The sequence below is a fragment of the Bufo bufo genome, chromosome 3 (genome assembly GCF_905171765.1).
Source record: "Bufo bufo chromosome 3, aBufBuf1.1, whole genome shotgun sequence".
NCBI lineage: Eukaryota > Metazoa > Chordata > Amphibia > Anura > Bufonidae > Bufo > Bufo bufo.
The window spans coordinates 271,468,449-271,489,812 of record NC_053391.1 but is presented as its reverse complement, the minus strand read 5'-3'; the positions used below and the strand labels follow the sequence as shown (position 1 = coordinate 271,489,812).

Sequence of the window (21,364 nt, the reverse complement as noted above, 5' to 3'; positions counted from 1 at the left end):
CAGTGGCCATTTGGCTCCAGGAGAAGTATATAGTGGGCTCAGCATGCATGTTGGTACTTGCATCCCTGGATCCGATGAAAGCTGTAATGGCACCGGACGGGGTTAAAGGCAGAGTGTGCTTGGCGTGCTTGCTGTACCTGCACTCCCTGGACTTTGTGTGGCTATCATGGCCCATAACAGGTAGGAACTAGTGTTAGGGACCACTCATAGAGGCGACCTTGACGTGGTGAGTGGCTTATTGTGCTTTGGCCAGAATGTGCACCAATGCCTCATTCAGCATCCAGCATGGAGGCAGGGCAGAGTGCTGGTTGCAGAGTGCTATTGCATTTGTATTTTGTGTTTTTTTTTTTTACTTTACTTTTTTTTACATTTTTTTGACCCAGACCCACTTGGTTCTTGAAGATCCAGTGGGTCTGATGTCTGTATAATAGAGTACAGTAGACTATATGGGGTATTGCACTGCATTTTACTTACACTTTGTCTGAACATTTGTTCAGCACCATGGACAGCAGGATGCCTGAGAAGGCGTCCTGTTGCCATGGGAACCTTCCCCGTCTGCTCGGTTGTAGCCACAACTTCGCAGACAGGGAAGGGTAAGGAGGGGGGCTGTCTGGGGGCTCTCTCCCATCGGGGGGCTGCAAAGGCACAGCAGCCCCCCGATGGGAGAGGGAGGAAGCTCCCTGAGCTGTTAACCTTTTCCATACAGCGGTCCGTACGGACCGCGGTATGGAAAGGGTTAAACGGCTGACATCGCATCACAGATGTCAGCCGTTTATACCAGAGTGTCAGCAATGTGCTGACACTCTGGTATAACCACTGGCCACCAACGATTATTCAAGAGGAGGCGGGGGGCGGGGGATCGTGATCCCGCCTGCCGCACCGCCCGCAACCCCCCCTGCACCTCCCACCGGGATAAAATCATTCAGGGGTGCAGGGGGGGGGGGGGGGGGGAGATAAATATATATTTTAGGAATACTAAAGTTTCTGATCCCCGCGGTCAGGGACTGCGGGGATCAGAAACTGCAGAAAGCGCAGCAAACCGCAGGTCTGAATTGACCTGCAGTTTGCTGCGATCGCCGACATGGGGTGGTCACGGGACCCCCCCCCGCGCATTTGGCCTAGGTGCCTGCTCAATGATTTGAGCAGGCACCTTGTTCCGATCACCACCGGACGGGCGGCAGTGATCGGAACACCACATGACGTACCGGTACGTCATGTGTCCTTAAGTACCAGGACATCATGACGTACCGGTACGTCATGTGTCCTTAAGAGGTTAAAAAGGCTCTCCGCCTTCCTGTCCATAGGGTTCTTCAGCTGCACGGCATCCTTAAAAGGAAGGACCGTACGTTTTGCGATCTTGGCCATAGGCGCATGACTCTGGGGATGGACTCCCAGTCTGTGCAATCTGCTTCATTAAAGGGATACCGCCTCTTAATGCAACGGGGAATGAAGGAACCCTTTTCCGGCTTATCCCATTCAGCTTTAATCAGCTTCTGGATGTTATCCGGCACTGGAAACACAGACCTCTGTCTTTCCCCCAGACCCCCGAATATCTCCTCCTGAACTGTTCTGGGCTTCCTAGGAATTTCCATCCTGATCGTGGACCTTATAGCTCTGATTAACTCTTCAATGTCTGCAGGGTTAAACAGAAATCTTCTGTATTCGTTATCTTCATCAGACTCCTGGGTCATATCCAAGATCTCAGGATCCGAAAGATCAGGATTTACTGAATCGGAGTCACTTCCCACACTAATAAGATCTCTAGAAGTTACCGGTCTAGGGGTAGGGGGCCTGGGAAGCTTCCCTTTATTGTGAGGCCAGGGCTGATTGAACCTCCTCTCTAACCATAGACTTGATATCCGCCAACAGGCTACAGGACTCAGATTTCACAACTGATGCAGTATACTCCTTGCACAGCGGTTTAGACCCGGAAGAGGGCAGACGCTTTAAACATAAGCTGCACTTAAAGTTAACAGAGGAGGAAGACTCCTTTTCTCCCTGAAAATATACAACGGAGAGAAGGGTCAACCACTACAGGGTAACAACAGTACATGAAGGGTGCCTGACTCAGGCTACTTACTGAACCCTGGGTAGTGGGGGGCTTCGATCCTAAGCCATGTGTGGTAGGGGCACTCATGTTCAGCAGGTCCCGTCGACCAAGATCACCAGAGGAACAAACAAGAATGAAAACGCTTGGCGCCACCTTCAGCCGGCATTCTGCCCCTTTTTGTTCCGGAACGAGCGCCGGCATGACGTCATGACTCTCCTCTGCGTCTGATGTCATTGCCTGGCGGCTGGAGGGATTCGCGTCCTAGCGTCGCTCCAGCCGCCATACCACTCCGCATATAGCCCTCCAGGACCGCCGCAGGAGGGAACTTCGCCGGGGCCACCAACACCAGCACGGGCCCGGGCACAGACCTTAGCAGGAGGGAGAGCCGAACCACCAGCAACTACCTCCGGTCTGTATGGAAGATGCGCAAGATGAGCAAAGAAAAATGTTACTGACAGAAACCCCATAGAGCTCCCAGCACCTCTCCGGTCTTCCTTCCCTGGCAGGTCAGGAAAAAACACTGGCGATGAGGGGTAGGGGCAGGGTTTTTAACCTCTCTGTGATTTTTCCTGTCCTATCAGAGGAAGTCAATCTCTCAGTGTGTGCTGTATATATATATTTGTGGTCGTGGCTAAAAGTTGGACCCGGGCAGGCGTGCCCGTCTCGACATCTAACCGGCTGAGTTGTGCCTGGAGCCGGGTACGAGAGCAGCCTATAAGGGGGCTGCCCTGGAGGAGAAGATTAGAACATAAGGGGAATGGGAGAGTGGGTCGATAACCGAAATGCCTGCCGGGTAACAGTGAGAGGGGCTGATATAGGCTCAAGCCCCTCCCACAAATGCAGGCTGAGCTTCAGCCTTTCTAACTTGTGGTCGTGGCTAAAAGTTGGACCCGGGCAGGCGTGCCCGTCTCAACATATAACCGGCTGAGTTGTGCCTGGAGCCGGGTACGAGAGCAGCCTATGAGGGGGCAAAAAGGAAACCAAGTTAATGCAAGGACTTTATTGAATCACAATACCAGAGAATGAAAAGCTTGCAAAATTTCTAACTGTGGGTTTGGTATGTACCTGGCGAAGCATGACGAGCGCCAGCATTCTCCGGATGACATGAGTGGGGACCCTGTGCTTGGAAGCTGCGGATGCATCTCCGATACGGAAGGAATAGCCAGAGATTGAGCTATGGTCGAAGCCTAAGCCTGATGCAAGTGTACGTAAGTGGCATATGAACTGTGCAGAGGTGAGAGGGCTATTGAGATGAGGTAGCAGTGGGCTGTTAGGGGGATCTTCACGGATGGCGTTCATGAGCTGCCTGAGGACTTGTACCGGGCACCAATTATTGCTAGATTGGAAGAATTTCACCTCAACTGGGGGACCTGTCTGGCTTGTCTTAGTGGACAATAACCTGAGCGTATAGTGGCCCTGGCTCCACACTAGTTGCTCCTTTAACAGACCGCTGCACCCTGCTGAGCTGCAAGTGAATTCACCTGGCCTAAGGAACCCGTAGAAGCCCAGGTACATGGCAGCTTTGATGACCAAGCTGGAGAAGGGCCCAAAAGGGTTGCCATCAAGGGCTGATGACATCCTCCGGAACATCTCGCTCGTGACCGCCTGTCTGCGGGAAGGGGGGTTGACCCTGCATTTCTGGACCCCACGCAAGGTGGCCTTGACTGCATGCAATGAAAAAATGGAGCCCCCTCCCGGGTTACGGAGCATGGCGTGGTGTTGGACGCCCGCAAGGTACAACTTGATGGTGTTATGTGAGAGATGTAAGTGGTGATGACAATGGGCGATGAAGGCCATGATGTATGGGATGTCCGCTAGCTCGCCCTGCGGGTGGAGTCTGGAAAAATCCTGGTAGGTTCTCAGACCAGATTGGTAGTTCCTGGCCGTATTTGGGGCGAGGGACTGCTGTACCAGGCCCCTTGCTGAGGAGACGAGAGCACTTAGTCCATGGTAAGGGAACTGAATGCCGGGGTGGGACATCTGAGAGGATCGGCTTCAGGCATGACCTGGAAAAAAAGGGGGAAATTAAATCGGGACAATGCGTCTGCCGCAATGTTTTGCTGGCCAGGAATGTGGCTGCAGTGCAAATGGAAATTGTGAGAAAGGGCAAGCCAGACCAGCCGGCGCAAAAGTGTCATTATTTTTTGGGACTTAGCCCTACCTTTGGTTAAGATGTCAACTAGGGCCTGATTGTCGGTGACGAACATCACTGGTGTGTTGGCCCACTGATGACACCAGGCCTGAGCGGCTGCGACAATGGGGTACAATTCCAATAGGGAGGAGGTGCTGATGGATTCGGCATCCACCAGGACGGACATGGGCCAATGGTCAACCAGCCAATGGAGACCCCAAATGGCTGCGTAGCCGCAGGAAGCGGCAGCATCCGAAAAGATAGTAGGGAAGGAGGGCGACCATGGAGGGACGAAGAGGGAGATGCCGTTCCACCGGCACAGGAACAACTCCCACATGGCCAGGTCCGCCTTTGCGTGGCTGTCCAATCGGATGACGCTGTCCTGGTCGGGCGCCGAGGGAAGAAGCTGGAGTAGCCTCGATACGAACGTCTTGCCCTGGGGCATGATCCTAGAGGCGAAATTGAGCCGGCCCAGAAGAGATTGTAACTCGATTTTTTTAAGGCACCCGGAGGAGGCAGCGTGGGCAATAACCTCTCGGCATTGGGCGAGCTTCTCTTCCGGGAGGCTGGCTTCCATTCTGACGGAATCTAGGATGATGCCCAGGAATGTGACCCTAGTGGCGGGACCTTCAGTCTTGGCCTGGGCGACCGGAACCTCTAGACCAGGCATGCTCAACCTGCGGCCCTCCAGCTGTTTCAAAACTACAACTCCCAGCATGCCTGAACAGTCTACAGCTATCAGCCTACAGCAGGGCATTGTGGGAGTTGTAGTTTTACAACAGCTGGAGGGACGCAGGTTGAGCATGCCTGCTCTAGACTGACGAATATCTCAAGGAGGGTGGCGAGATTGCCTGATCTGTCCTGCGGGCCCTCAATGATCAGAAAGTCATCCAGGTAATGGATGACCGTCTGCAGTCCGCCGTGATAGACCAAGATCCAGTGTAGCGCCTTGGCGAACTGGTCGGACAACAAAGGGCTGCTTTTAGAGCCGAAAGTGAGCCTGTTGGCGAAGTAATATTGGCCGGCCCATTTAAATCCATAGTACTGCCACAACTGAGGTTGGATGGGGAGGAGCTTGAATGCATCCGCGATGTCCGCCTTTGCCAACCAAGCGCCTCTGCCATACAACAAAATGGCTCGTATGGCGTCGTCTATGGAGGAATACTTTATGGAGAACTCTTCCAAAGGAATGAGTGAATTAAGGCTAGGAATAGCAGAAACATGAGGGGCGGACAGGTCATACATAGATCAACCTTTTTTTATTAGTGTTTTTTTTAGACACCAGGCCGATAGGGTTGATGCGCCATAAATGAAAGAGTATTGATGGAAAGGGACCTATAAGGAAACTTATCTACTTTGGACTGTATTAACTCGCCCGTTGCTGTTGGATCCCCGGTGGCTGATAGAAGATTCCAGCCTTCCCAAGGGACCTGCGGTAGTGCGATGAGCACGTTGTGGAACCCTTCCGAGAAGACTGCCAACAGGAACGCCACAAAGTTCTCATCGTGGTGGTCCCGGAAGAGAGCCGCCAGGAGGTCCACATTAATGTCGGCTAGTCAGGATTGTTTAGCCGCCCTCTTGGGACAGGAGGAACGAGGGTGGGCGCACTCCTGGAGTCAAATAAACGATCTGAGCGTATCAGATTGGCTATTGACAGAAGAAGGCCACCTGAGCGTACCAGGTGGTAGGAGGAAGGCTTGAGAAAGGCTCAGTTGTGAGCTGAAACGTCGCTACTGCTTCACATGGGTGAATAAAGACACCGTTTTTTCAAGTCCTGGAGTGCTGTCCTATTTCTGGTATATATTAAGGGTGAAGCTCATTCCCTTGGACGTTGCACCTGAGCCAGTTTACTGGTGCCGCCGAATTTTCTTTTTTTAATATATATATATATATATATATATATATATATATATATATATATATAGTGACACAGTGAGAGGTTTGGTCTGGGAAAACAGGTATTTTCCTCCCTGCATGTGCTGCTGGGCTGATTTACAGCCAGGTGAGGTCAAATACCGGACCGGATTTAAAATGCCAGTCCGGGTTTTGGCAGCACCTGGCTGTCCTTAAATAGGCAGCTGGGCTCAGAAGCGAGGTCTCTGTGTTGGGATCTGGGTGTCTTGTGTCTGGATGAAGGCTTGCTACCTGTTTGGCGTGAAAACAGGTTGGTGCTGCTATGAGTAAGGACTCTTTGAGGCAGAATTGCCGCATGGTGTGAATTACCACCAACACCGCAAGGTGACTTTTTTGTTTGAATATGACTGCTTGTTTTGTCACTTGCCTAAAGTGTGAATAAAACACTGAACTGTTTGATCCAAAGAACTTGTTGTTGCCTCTATACTGCGTCCGCTAATCCTGTCTACCAGAGCGAGTCCCCACAATTGGTGGAGGATGCGGGCAAGAGCGCGCGGCCAACGTGAACGCCAATATTTTTGGTTTCTGCATTTTTCAGGCACGATTGTACAAACCGGATTCCAAAAAAGTTGGGACACTAAACAAATTGTGAATAAAAACTGAATGCAATGATGTGGAGATGGCAAATGTCAATATTTTATTTGTAATAGAACGTAGATGACAGATCAAACGTTTAATCCGAGTAAATGTATAATTTTAAAGGAAAAATACGTTGATTCCAATTTTCACGGTGTCAACAAATCCCCAAAAAGTTGGGACAAGTAGCAATAAGAGGCTGGAAAAAGTAAATTTGAGCATAACGAAGAGCTGGAAGACCAATTAACACTAATTAGGTCAATTGGCAACATGATTGGGTATAAAAAGAGCTTCTCAGAGTGGCAGTGTCTCTCAGAAGCCAAGATGGGTAGAGGATCACCAATTCCCACAATGTTGCGCAGAAAGAACCCAGCGAAAAATTGCAAAGACTTAGCATCTATCATCAACTGTGCATAACATCATCCGAAGATTCAGAGAATCTGGAACAATCTCTGTGCGTAAGGGTCAAGGCCGTAAAACCATACTGGATGCCCGTGATCTCCGAGCCCTTAAACGACACTGCACCACAAACAGGAATGCTACTGTAAAGGAAATCACAGAATGGGCTCAGGAATACTTCCAGAAACCATTGTCAGTGAACACAATCCACCGTGCCATACGCCGTGTCATCCGGACCAAAGAGGACAAGGACAACCCAAGTTGTTATCAACGCTCAGTTCAGAAGCCTGCATCTCTAATGGTATGGGGTTGCATGAGTGCGTGTGGCATGGGCAGCTTGCATGTCTGGAAAGGCACCATCAATGCAGAAAAATATATTCAGGTTCTAGTACAACATATGCTCCCATACAGACGTCATCTCTTTCAGGGAAGACCCTACATTTTTCAACAAGATAATGCCAGACAACATTCTGCATCAATCACAACATCATGACTGCGTAGGAGAAGGATCCGGGTACTGAAATGGCCAGTCTGCAGTCCAGATCTTTCACCTATAGAGAACATTTGGCGCATCATAAAGAGGAAGGTGCAACAAAGAAGGCCCAAGACGATTGAACAGTTAGAGGCCTGTATTAGACAAGAATGGGAGAGCATTCCTATTTCTAAACTTGAGAAACTGGTCTCCTCGGTCCCCAGACCTCTGTTGAGTGTTGTAAGAAGAAAGGGAGATGCCACACAGTGGTGAAAATGGCCTTGTCCCAACTTTTTGGGGATTTGTTGACACCATTAAATTCTGATTCAACATATTTTTCCCTTAAAATGGTACATTTTCTCAGTTTTTAAACTTTTGTTCCGTGATTTATGTTCTATTCTGAATAAAATATTAGAAGTTGGTACCTCCACATCATTGCATTCAGTTTTTATTCACGATTTGTATAGTGTCCCAACTTTTTTGGAATCCGGTTTGTATGTCGTACATTAAACCAGCTGTATTACAACCAATGCCCCACGATAAAATGGAGGCTGTTGTGAAAGCCCTCATGGGAGGTTAATCTGCAGCAGCGAGAGACAAACCTGCAGCAACGCGAGGCTAAGAAGCAGCAGCAGGAGACTAACCAGTTGCTGCTACAACAACACGTGATGACTTTGCAGACAGCAGGAGCAACCCCAAGCGTCCACGATGCCCGGAAAGCAGTTTGTGCCGCGATTCCTATGGGTATTTTCACACCTGCGGCAGGACGGATCAGACAGGCTGTTCACCCTGTCGGATCCGTCCTTCCGCTATTTCGCTGTGCCGCCGCTCCGTCTCCATTGACTATAATGGGGAAGGGGCGGAGCTCTGGCACAGTACGGCAGTTTTGCGGTGAGAGGCCGCCGGACTAAAAAGTCGGACATGCAGGACTTTTAGTCCGGTGGCCTTTCACCGTGCACTGCTGTGCTGCGCCGGATCTCCGCCCCGTTCCCATTATAGTCAATGGGGACGGAGCGACGGTCCAGCGGCACGGCGAAATAGCGGAAGGACGTATCCGACAGGGTGAACAGCCTGTTGGATCCGTCCTGCCGTAAGTGTGAAAGTATTCTAAGATGATCCCCGCAGACGACATCGAACCCTACCTGTCGATGTACGAGAACGTGGCCATCAGAGGGGGTAAATGAGTTGGTCCGGGCCCAGTGGATACATCAGTGGGGGTTTAAGCCGGCTGAGCCTGCGAGGACCCAGTATTCTGACTTACTACACCTCTTGCAAAAGTGGGTACAGTCTGATGTGCTGAGTCCCCCGGCTATGCTGGATAGACTATTAGCCGATATGTTCTGGAGGGCTTTGCCATACCCTTTCCAGCACTGGATCGGTCAGGTGTCTCCTGGCAATGCCCTTGAGATGGTGGACCTGGTGGAACGCTATTAAGCTACCAGGAATCTAAAGGAGGGTTCTGTCGGCAGGGGCGTCGGCAAACCCTGGAAATCTTCACCCAAGGCCCGGAGATTTGAGCCGATAAGACCTGCCCGTGATCTACCCAGAGCGGACCTGGCTCCAATAGTCTGCTGGCGGTGTCAGCAGCCTGGCCATGTAAGGGCTGACTGTCCCCATCGGGTTGAGCCCATGGACACTAACTATGGCTACCGTCAGTCGCTATATGCCAGGAGACTGTGTGCAACAGGTACCCCAGTCTCTAGATCACTTGTGCCAGGTGGAAGTGGGAAACACTCCGGCGGAGGCTCTTCTGGACTCAGGGAGTCTGGTGACCCTAGTAAGGGCTAACCTGGTGCGGTCCCCTGAGTATACTGGCTGGAAAGTCAGGGTGATGTGCATCCACGGAGACTTAAAAGACTACCCCACCGCGCTGGTGCCTCTAACCACAGTGGCTGGTAGATGGACCCACGAGGTGGCTGTCGCCACAAATCTACATTATGAACTCATAATAGGGAGAGACTTCCTGGCACTGTGGCCTGCTATGAGAGTGACTGATACCCATGAGACAGGGGTAACCCTAGCAGAATGGACCGGCTCAGGGGGGAGACCAGAACCCTGGGAACCTGAGACCGAAGGGCTAGCAGTAGGGGTGACCGCCACTTTGGTGGGGGAGACAACCCCGCTAAGTGTGATGTGGGAGACGTGGAGGAAATGGTCCTGAAATGGCAGACCTCAATGTCTCTGGGGATAATTTTGCTACCGCCCAACGTCGGGACCCAACCCTATCCCGCGCCTGGGAAAATGTGTTAATAGTAGATGGTGAACCACAACAACCTGGGGCAGAGTCAGTGTTGTGGTTCATCAAGATATGTTGTATCGGGTAAACCAACTATGGTGATCCCCAAGGCAGTTGGTGATCCCCAAGGCTTATTGCCAGCTTGTGTTCGATCTAGCCCACCAACAAGTTCTCGGGGGTCACCAGGTGCTGCAGAAAACTCAGGATCGTATTCTACAGCAGTTTTACTGGCCCAGCATATTTAAAGAAGTGGAAGAGTTTTGTAAGTCTTGCCCGACCTGCCAGATAACTAGCCCCCAGCCACATTTCCGTAGTCCCCTAGTACCATTTGACCGAAAAGCTATGGACCTCGTAGGCCCAGTACTGAAGTCCGCCAGGCATCAACATATCTTAGTCATTCTAGACTACGCCACTCGGTACCCGGAGGCGGTGCCACTGTGACATACCTCGGCCAAACTCAGGAGTTAATGGAGAGGTTTTCCCAAGTAGGACTATCTAAAGAGGTTCTGACCGACCAAGGGACCCCTTTTATGTCCAAGGTGATGAGGTATATCTAACTTGCTGCATATAAAACTACGGACGTCCATTTACCATCCGCAAATGGACGGTCTGGTAGAACGGTTTAACCAAACATTGAAGAAACCGCAGTTAGACTTACCGGTAATTCCGTTTCCTTGAATCCACCATGACGGCCCACATTGAGATTGACCCTTGACCTCTGTAGGGGCAGGAACACAGAGAGTTTAAATTCCCCCCACCCCTCCACCTCCTCAGTGCTTTACAAATTATCCGAAAGGTGGAAAAGAGAGTAAAAAGATATTGATTCATACCCTTAAACTCTTATTTTATTTTTTATATATACATATATGATATGTGTGTTTTTTTTTTTTTTATATATATATTTTTTTTTTAGGATGGGAATAGTACGGGGCCGTCATGGTGGATTCAAGGAAACGGAATTACCGGTAAGTCTAATTGCGGTTTTTCCATTTCATCCACCATGACGGCCCACATTGAGATGTATCAAATGACTACATGGGTGGGGATATTGCCTGTAAAACCTTCCGGCCAAAAAGAGCCTCATTCGAGTCCGGAAGATTAAGACGATAGTGTCTTACAAAGGTATTTGCGCTAGCCCAGGTTGCGGCCCTACAAATCTGGTCTAGTGAGACTCCTCTTTTTTCAGCCCAAGAGGAGGCAGTGGCCCTAGTGGAGTGGGCTTTAATATTGCCGGGACTGGGCTTGCCCTGTATCCTGTAGCAACACTCGATGGTGGACCTGATCCATCTAGCTATGGAGGATTTAGCTAACTTCTTCCCTTTATTTCTTCCAGAGAACTGAACTAGGAGATTATTATCTATCCCAAGAGCCCTGGTAGCCTCCAGGTATTGAATTACTGTATCCTTAACGTCTAAAAGATGCATGTTATCACCAGACCCTGCAACTTCGGACCTAGGGATAGAAGGTAGAAAAATTTCCTGTTCCTGGTGGAAGGAGGAGACTACTTTAGGGAGGAACCCAGGGTCGAGCGTTAGGCGGATGTGATCATTACTGATTTGGAGATATGGTTCCCTGCAGGAGAGGGCCTGGAGTTCTCCAATACGTCTGGCTGAGGTAATTGCTATCAGGAAAGCAGTCTTCAGAGAAAGGTGCTTTAAAGAGATCTCTGATAGCAGTACAAACGGAGGTTTTGTTAGGCCTTCTAGGACGATGTTCAAGTCCCAAGTTGGAGCTCTAGATTTAAGGGTGGGTCTTAACCTTGAAGCTGCTCTAAAAAAATCTCCTGACCCACCCATCTGTGATTGGCTAAACTGCAGTCGTAGAAAGTACTGAGGGCTGATATTTGTACTTTCAGAGTACTAGGTCTCAGACCTAATTCCAGGCCGCTCGGGAGGAAGTCCAGAATCCTGTTGATGGGAGGAGAGGTGGTGTCCGGGTGATCAATCCCTAACCAAGAACAGTATCTTTTCCAGATCTTTAAGTAGATGGAAGATGTCACTTTTTTCTACTGGCCCCGAGTGTGAGAATCACCTTATCTGACAGGCCTCTGCTCTAAGGTTTTGCTCTCAGGATCCAGGCTGCCAGTCTGAAGATTCCTGTGTCTGGATGCAGAAGCGGGCCCTAAACTAAGATGTCTCTCTGAAAAGGAATTTCCCAGGGATCCTCCAGCGATAGCTGTTTTAGAGTAGAGAACCAACTCCTCTTTGGCCATAAGGGGGCTATTAGGATGAGAGTAGTGGGTTCTCCTAGAAGCTTCTGGAGGACTCGCGGTAATAGTGGTATTGGGGGAAATGCATAAGCCAGTCTCCATCTCCACTGAATTGATAGGGCGTCTATTGCCCACGGGCCGTCCTCCAGGTTTAGGGAGCAAAAATATTCTACCTGCGTATTTTTTCTGGAGGCGAATAAGTCTACTTCCGGATGACCCCATCTTTTTGAAATCCTCTGGAAGATCTTTCGGTTCAGGGACCATTCCCCTGGATCTATTTTTTCCCTGCTCAGGTAGTCTGCTACTGTATTTTCGCAGCCCTTTAAATGGATGGCGGAGAGCGACAGGGTGTTCTCTTCTGCCCAGGAGAAGATTCTCATTGCTACTGCACCCAACAGGCGTGACCTTGTCCCTCCTTGGTGTCGTAGGTATGCAACAGTTGTGGTATTGTCGGATAGAATCTTTAAATGATGACCCCTTAGTAGGTCCTCTCCGTTTGTTAATGCCTCGAGGACAGCATACAGCTCTCTGTAATTGGAGGATCTTTTTCTTATGTCTTCTGGCCAAGTACCCTGCAGAAGATGGTCTTCTATTTTTGCTCCCCAGCCTTCGAGACTTGCGTCTGTTATTACCTGAACGGCCGGGTAGTTCCGCCACTGTAGACTTCCAAGCAGTCTTCTTTTTTCTTTCCACCAGCCTAGATCCGTTTTTACGGACTGAGGAATCCATACATTTTTGTCTAAGTTTATCTTTCTTCCGTCCCATACACTTAGGATCCAACTTTGGATTACCCTTGTGTGGCTTTGGCACCAGGCAACCGAGGGGATGCAGGCAGTTAGACTTCCGAGAAAACTTATGGACAGTCTGATGGAGCATCTGTGAGAACTCTGAAACATTCGGACCTTCTCTATTAGTGCCTTTGTTTTGTCCTGGGGAAGAAAGGTCTTTAACAGGGTTGAGTCCAGTTCTACGCCTAGGAACCTTATTCTTTTGGATGGAATCAGAGTGGATTTTTTTATATTTATGATCCAACCCAGACCTTTTAGCATCTCTGAGAATCTCCGAGTTGCTAACAGATTTTCGGCTTCTGTATTGCCAAGAATTAGGAAATAGTCTAGGTATGGGATAACTGTTATACCTTCCCGACGAAGATAGGCCACCATTTCCACCACCACCTTTGTGAAGACCCTGGGGGCCGAGGAGATGCCGAAAGGGAGGGCGACATATTGAAAATGGTGGATCAAGCCGTCCAGCCCTTTTAGGGCAAATCTTAGATACTTTTGGGAGAGATGATGAATAGGGATATGGTAGTATGCGTCTTTGAGGTCGATTGACAACATAAACGCTCCTTTCTGGATTAGGAGAATAGTGGATGTGATGGTTTCCATTCTGAACTTCCTGTATAAAATGGATCTGTTTAGAGGTTTTAAGTTTATGATGGTTCGAAGGGATTGGTCTGGTTTCTTTACTAGGAAGAGGTTGGAGTAGAAACCTCTCCTTTGTTCTAGTTGCTGGACCCTCTGAATTACCCCTAGATCTAAGAGGTCTCGGACGCCCTGCCATATTTTTGGAAGCTCTGTTTTGTTTTGGGTTGAGATGCAGAATCTTCTTGGGGGGATTGATGCGAATTCTATCTTGTAGCCTTGAGAGACTACGTTTAGAACCCAGGGATTTGAGGTGATCTGTTCCCAAGATAGTAAAAACCCCTTCAGTCTCCCCCCTACTCTGGCGTCATTGCTGCTTATTTTGTCTGTTTTGGGGATTGAGAATGAAGCCTCTCCCCCTTCCCCCTTTGGGATAGCTCCATCTGCCAGTTTTTCCTTTCCCCTGTAGGATCTCTGCTGGGGCTGAAACTGACGAAAGGGCTTCTTTCTAGATTCCTTGTCCTCCGGAAATCCCTTCTTATCCGCTGCTCCCTCTAGAATTTTATCTAGAGTGGGACCAAAGACAAACTCCCCAGAAAATGGGATAGAGCAGAGTTTGGCTTTGGATGCTTTGTCCCCTGACCATGCTTTCATCCATAATGCTCGCCTGGCTGCGCTAGAGAGAGCAGCGTTTTTTGCTGAGAAACGGATGCATTCCGCAGAGGCATCCGCTAAAAATGCTGTGGCGGAACGAAGGAGTGGAATAGACTCCGATTTCTTCTCTTGGGGTTTTATTTTTTAGGTGTTCGTCCAGTTCCCCCAGCCATATATACATAGCCCTGGCTACTGAAGTTGCTGCAATATTTGCTTTTACCCCAAACATTGCTGATTCCCAGGATCTTTTTAGGAGCCCGTCTGCTTTTCTGTCCACTGGATCACCCAATTGGGAAGAATCCTCAAAAGGAAGAGCGGTTTTCTTTACAAACTTAGCCACCTGTATGTCGACTTTAGGGGTCTGATTATATATTTTGCATTCTGCTGGGTCAAAGCAGAGTCGGTTCCTGAACTCCTTGGGGACACCTAATCTCTTCTCAGGATCTGACCACTCCTCCATTATCATTTCCCGTATATTCTCGTTTATGGGGTAGACAATGGAAGTTTTGGATCTAAGGCCGCCAAACATTTCATCCTGGACGGTCCGGGGTCTAGGGGTATCCTCAATTCCCATTGTGGACATGACTGCTCTGAGTAAATCCTCCATTTCGTCTGTGGAGAAAAAATATTTTTTGTCTTCCTCCAAAATTTCCCCCTCTGACAAGGGGTCCTCAGTAGGAATCTGTCTGGATGTGACGGAAGTTTCCTCTACATCCTCGCCCTCAGATGAGGAGACAACCAATAGTTTGCGCTTCTTGGGAGGGTTGGGGACACTAGCGGGAACAGACATAGTGGCCAAAGAAGACCTGATTTCGTCCGTAATAAAAGTTTTCATTTCGGACAGAATATCTGGTTGCTCTTCCTTCCATATTTCGGCAGTACAAGGCTTGCACAGCCTCTTCTTGTAATTTTCAGGTAACCTTCTTGAGCATGCACAGCACTTTGAGAGCTTTGCTTTAGTTTTAGATTCTTTGCTGCCCTGGAGGAAGCAACCAGATATACCGTATTTAGAATTAGAACTAAAAGTAAAATTCAAAATACAATTTCCCCCCAGAGGGGACTCACGGTACTGATGGCCGAAGGGTCAGAGCCTTCCTGGCGAGGAGTAGGTGCTTCAGACATCGCGCTGCAGCAGTCAAAGGCTGACAACCGCGCTTCTTTTTTCTTTAATTCTTGTCCCGGCGTCTGACGTCATCAAGCGGCGCCCCGACTGACGGCGTGAGCCTGCGCCGCACCAGCTTGTTAGACAAAGGTACGTGCGCCGCCCGGCCCGCCCTTAATGCGCTCCATGCGCCGCACCCACTCCTCCTGCCGGTCACCTGATAGCTGAGAGGAAGGACGCCAAGCGCCGCGCGCGAGGCGCCTTGTGAAGCCGGCACCCCCGACTATTACCCAGGAGAGGGAAGGAAGTCTGAAGGTAGGGAAGGACCGCAGGCCTCAGCATAAGCTAAGACGAGGGTCCTTGTTGCTCCAAGCTGGCCAGCCTTAGCTCATGCCATGGGAGGCCAGCAGGAGATTCCTGTAAGAGAAATAAAGCTGCTACCCTCCTGGAAGGAGGGCTCTCTCTACATGTTGGCCCCTGTAGGGGCAGGAAAGCACTGAGAAGGTGGAGGGGTGGAGGGGTGGAGGGGTGGGGGGAATTTAAACTCTCTATGTGTTCCTGCCCCTACAGAGGTCAAGGGTCAATCTCAATGTGGGCCGTCATGGTGGATGAAATGGAAAATATGTTGAAAAAGGTAGTGTCTAAAGATGGAAAGGACTGGGACCTCCTTCTGCCCTCTCTCGTGTTCGCAGTGCGAGAGGTACTCCAGGCCTCTACTTGGTTCTCGCCTTTCGAACTGCTATATGGCAGACACCCTCACGGTCTCTTGGATGTGGCCAAAGAGGCGTGGGAATAACAACCCACTTCACATAAAAGTGTCATTGAGTACATTACCCAGATGCAAGATCGGATAGAGACAGTGTTGCCTCTTGTTAGGGAGTATATGGAGGCAGCTCAGCGAGCCCAGAGTCGGGTCTATAATCGGCAGGCTCAGGTCCGGATCTTTAACCCGGGTGATCGGGTTTTGGTTCTGGTGCCGACAGTGGACAGTAAGTTCCTGGCTAGGTGGCAGGGGCCCTACGAGGTACTCGAGAAAATTGGAGATGTAAACTACAAGGTACACCAGCTACGGCGGCGAAAGCCGGAGCAGGTTTACCATGTGTATTTACTCAAACCGTGGAAAGATAGGGAAACCTGTACAGAAGACAGCCCGCTGCCGTGTTTTCTAGAAGAGGGACCGGCCCCTCTGTCTGATGCAAGAGAGGCGGCTGGCACAGTAAAAATTGCTGACAGCCTCTCCTCTAAACAGACTCAGGAGGCCAGGGAGTTTATTAGTCGGAACAAAGATGTGTTTTTGGACCTCCCTGGATGCACATAATCCAGCATGAAATGGTCACTAAGCCTCAGGCAAAAGTCTGATTAAAACCATACTGGGTGCCAAAGGCTCAGCGACCAGCCATATCGGAGGAGGTGCAGCTAATGTTGCAGCTAGACGTCATTGAGGAGTCAAAAAGTGAGTGGGCCAGTCCTATAGTATTGATACCCAAGCCGGATGGGATGTTGCGGTTTTGTAAGGACTTTCGAATAAGGTTTCCAAATTCAATGCGTATCCCATGCTTCGGGTGGATGAGCTCATCGAGAGTTTAGGACAAGCCAAATATTTTTCTGTTTGGGACCTCACGAAAGGGTACTAGCAGGTGCCCTTAACGGACGGTGCCAAAGAGAAAACTGCCTTTATCACGCCTGAGGGGCTGTATCAATATAAGGTCTTACTTTTTGGTCTGCATGGCGCCCCCGCCACTTTTCAGCGACTAATGGACATTGTGCTTTGTCCACATCGTCGGTACGCTTCGGCTTACCTGGACGATATTGTTATCCACAGTACCGACTGGGAAAGTCACTTACCCAAAGTGCAGGCTGTTGTGGACTCCCTTCGGAAAGCCGGCCTAAACGCAAACCCAAAAAAATGTGCGATAGGGTTAGAAGAGGCTAAGTAACTGGGGTATGTCATTGGGCGCAGAGTCATCAAACCCCAAGTGAACAAAATAGAGGCGATATGGAATTGGCCCCGACCTGTCACCACTAGGCAAATAAAGTCATTCCTGGGAATGGTGGGCTATTACATGAGGTTTGTTCCCCACTTTGCTACTCTAGCCGCGCCCTTGAAAGGACTCTTGAAGGGACACGTCAATGATGGTTCGCTGGGATGATTGGGCGGAAGAGGCTTTCTCCGCTTTGAAGCCGGCCTTGTGACGGTCCCCGGTTTTGGTGACGCCAGACTTCAAAAGGGAGTTTATAGTACAGACCGATGCCTCCAAAGTAGGCCTCGGTGCTGTACTGTCTCAGGAAGTCAACGGGGAGAAGCATCCCGTTGTCTTCCTCAGTCGTAAGCTCACCCCAGCCGAGACCCGGTATAGTATAATGGAGAGAGAGTGCCTGGCTATCAAGTGGGCACTAGAATATCTCCGCTATTATTTATTGGGGAGAAAATTCTGCCTGGTGACTGATCACTCCCCTCTCAAGTGGATGAGCCAGGCAAAGGACAAAAATGCCCGGGTCACCCGATGGTTTTTCTCCCTACAAAACTTTAGGTTTTCAGTGAAACACAGGGCAGGCCGGTTACAGGGAAACGCGGATGCCCTGTCCCGGGTACACTGTCTGGCGTGTGTTCACCCCCTCAGGGTTGAACAAAGGGGGGGGGGGGGTATTTGACACAGTGAGAGGTTTGGTCTGGGAAAACAGGTATTTTCCTCCCAGCATGTGCTGCTGGGCTGATTTACAGCCAGGTGAGGTCAAATACCGGACCGGATTTTAAATGCCAGTCCGGGTTTCGGCAGCACCTGGCTGTCCTTAAATAGGCAGCTGGGCTCAGAAGCGAGGTCTCTGTGTTGGGATCTGGCAGTCTTGTGTCTGGATGAAGGCTTGCTACCTAATTGGCGTGAAAACAGGTTGGTGCTGCTATGAGCAAGGACTCTTCAAGGCAGAATTGCCGCATGGTGTGAATTACCACCAACACCGCAAGGTGACTTTTTTGTTTTAATATGACTGCTTGTTTTGTCACTTGCCTAAAGTGTGAATAAAACACTGAACTGTTTGATCCAAAGAACTTGTTGTTGCCTCTATACTGCATCCGCTAATCCTGTCTACCAGAGAGAGTCCCCACAATATATATATATACAGTACAGACCAAAAGTTTGGACACACCTTCTCATTCAAAGAGTTTTCTTTATTTTCATGACTATGAAAATTGTAGATTCACACTGAAGGCATCAAAACTATGAATTAACACATGTGGAATTATATACATAACAAACAAGTGTGAAACAACTGAAAATATGTCATATTCTAGGTTCTTCAAAGTAGCCACCTTTTGCTTTGATTACTGCTTTGCACACTCTTGGCATTCTCTTGAAGAGCTTCAAGAGGTAGTCCCCTGAAATGGTTTTCACTTCACAGGTGTACCCTGTCAGGTTTAATAAGTGGGATTTCTTGCCTTATAAATGGGGTTGGGACCATCAGAGGCGTTGAGGAGAAGTCAGGTGGATACACAGCTGATAGTCCTACTGAATAGACTGTTAGAATTTGTATTATGGCAAGAAAAAAGCAGCTAAGTAAAGAAAAACGAGTGGCCATCATTACTTTAAGAAATGAAGGTCATTCAGTCAGCCGAAAAATTTTGAAAACTTTGAAAGTAAGGGCTATTTGACCATGAAGGAGAGTGATGGGGTGCTGCGCCAGATGACCTGGCCTCCACAGTCACCGGACCTGAACCCAATTGAGATGGTTTGGGGTGAGCTGGACCGCAGAGTGAAGGCAAAAGGGCCAACAATTGCTAAGCATCTCTGAAAAATCCTTCAAGACTGTTGGAAGACCATTTCAGGGGACTACCTCTTGAAGCTCATCAAGAGAACGCCACAAGTGTGCAAAGCAGTAATCAAAGCAAAAGGTGGCTACTTTGAAGAACCTAGAATATGACATATTTTCTGTTGTTTCACACTTGTTTGTTATATATATAATTCCACATGTGTTAATTCATAGTTTTGATGCCTTCATAGTCATGAAAATAAAAGAAAACTCTTTGAATGAGAAGGTGTGTCCAAACTTTTGGTCTGTACTATATATATATATATATATATATATATATATATATATATATATATATATATAGTGCAGATCCACTGCCAGATATAGGGGTTTATTAAGATTGGCGTCTAAACATACACCACCAGGACATTCTGCACAAAGGCCTGACACTATGACCTGACACTGCGAAACGTACGTTCAGAGCAGTGTGGTCCACTAGGGAGCGGTGAATAGATCTGCAGAGTGGTAGTACCGCCCAGAACAAGAGAGATACGTTTTTTTTAGGTCTGATGTGTGGCTGATGGGGCAGGGTCTTATGTGAGGCTGATGGAAGTTTGGGTCTGATTTTGGGGTCTGGAGGTTTGCTCCGAGGTCTGATGAAAAATATATTAAATCATAGGGATGTCTTAAAGTCCAAAAAATATGGTAACTTTGATCCTGAGAAGAGGGGCCTGTTTCCCCATTCTGGTGGAGTGGGTTCTCGGGATCATATGCGTCCAGGCGGTCAGACCCCCACAGATCAGTTAGTTATCCCCTATTCCACATATGTCAAACTCGTAGCCCTCCAGCTGTTGCAAAACTACAACTTCCATCATGCTTAGGACAGCCTACAGCTATCAGATGCATGCTGAGAGTTGTAGCTTTGCAACAGCTGGAGGGCAACGAATGTGATATCCCTGCCCTATTTTGTGGATAGAGAATAACTTGAAAAGTTGGCACAACCCCATTGAAGGGGTTGTCCTCTTATTTTCTCCTCACGACAGGTCATCTATATCAGATTGGAAAGGGCCCGACTTCCGACACCCACGCCGATCAGCTGTATGAAGTGAATTCAGCATTCGTACATTCTCCTAAGCATTCGTAATTACACCTAAGACATCCCATTCACTTCTCTGTAGAATTCAAGTGTATACGACGGAGCCTTCCCAGAAAAGTAAATGGGATGGTTTAAAGGGAACGCATATTACTTATTGAATTAGTCTGCAAATGAAATTAAAAGTGTAATTTATATGTTTAGGGTAACACAATGAACATTTAGAAACGCTCAGTGAGGGTAGCATAGTAGAGGTGACAAGTTCCCTTTAAGTGTAATTACACTGCGTGGCGCTGCAAATTCGACGGCAAGCAGGTAAACAATGAGGAAAAGGCTGTACTCACATGGAGCACAGCCTTCTCTTCATACAGCTGATCGGTGGAGGTGCCTGCACCAATCTGATATTGATGACCTATCCTGAGGACAGATTATTAGTATTAAACCACTGCACAACCCCTTTTAAAATCAAAGGGTTGCAAAACTCAATATGATCAACTCATCTGTGTCAAATAACTCCCTGTGTTAAGCCATGCCCCCCAAAACCACACACCCTTTTTTTATCCGAGTGAACTTGGCCGGTATTTTTTGTTGGGAAAGGTGGGAACCCTAGCTTTGCCACCTCATCAGTATCGGCGATAGTGCGCTCAATCTCATAAGAAGTCTACGGGCATGCGCAGATCAATAATGCAGCGCCACCTCATAATTCTCCACAGGTCTTTGGTTATGCGCAGAAGCCATACACAGGTCTTTTTAGGTTAGAGTTTATAACTTTGGACCTGCTAGTTTATATAAGGTGGCTTACATTTAGAACTGGCGCTGGATCCGCCGAAGTTATGGAGAGGCCTGCAACTATACATAACTCCGGCGTATCCACTTCCAGCTATGGGTCCAAACGCTGGTATAAATGTTACCCTAAGTGACGTAAAAAAATGTATGTAGAATTATTATCAAATAGACTTTGCCTATAAATTCACCGATTATCTTATATACATATGATAGAGTGCTCATGTGACTATGATGTAGCCCCGCCCACAGCCTGTGAAATCTGAGAGAAAAGAAAAGAGCATTTGGGATGCACAGTGAGAGTAAACTCACTGCTGGCAAAACCCCTTTAATGTTTCAAGTTACTAATCCAAACTTGGGTTCACCGCGTGTGCCACGATCATTAACAAACCCGTAATTTGAAACTTTAATGCATGTGCCGCTACTTATAGTACATAAGTATACAAACATGAGACTAAATCAAGTCTCATGTTACTGGCGGCCATATTAAAGCCTCATCGGAAGCAATGCATTTTATCACTGTACGGAGCTGTATATTATCAATTATGAGTAAGAACAAACCGGGTTCGCTCATCACTAGCCCTGTCCCAAATTTTTTGAGATTTCTTTTAAATTTTTTATGAAATGGTAAAATGTC

At 48.6% G+C, this 21,364-nt stretch overlaps 1 protein-coding gene across 1 annotated transcript in view; it reads right to left on the bottom strand.

Annotated features, from left to right (window-relative positions):
- The window catches only part of NAV1 (neuron navigator 1), a 689,603-nt gene that overhangs the window by 157,462 nt on the left and 510,777 nt on the right, over window positions 1–21,364 (bottom strand).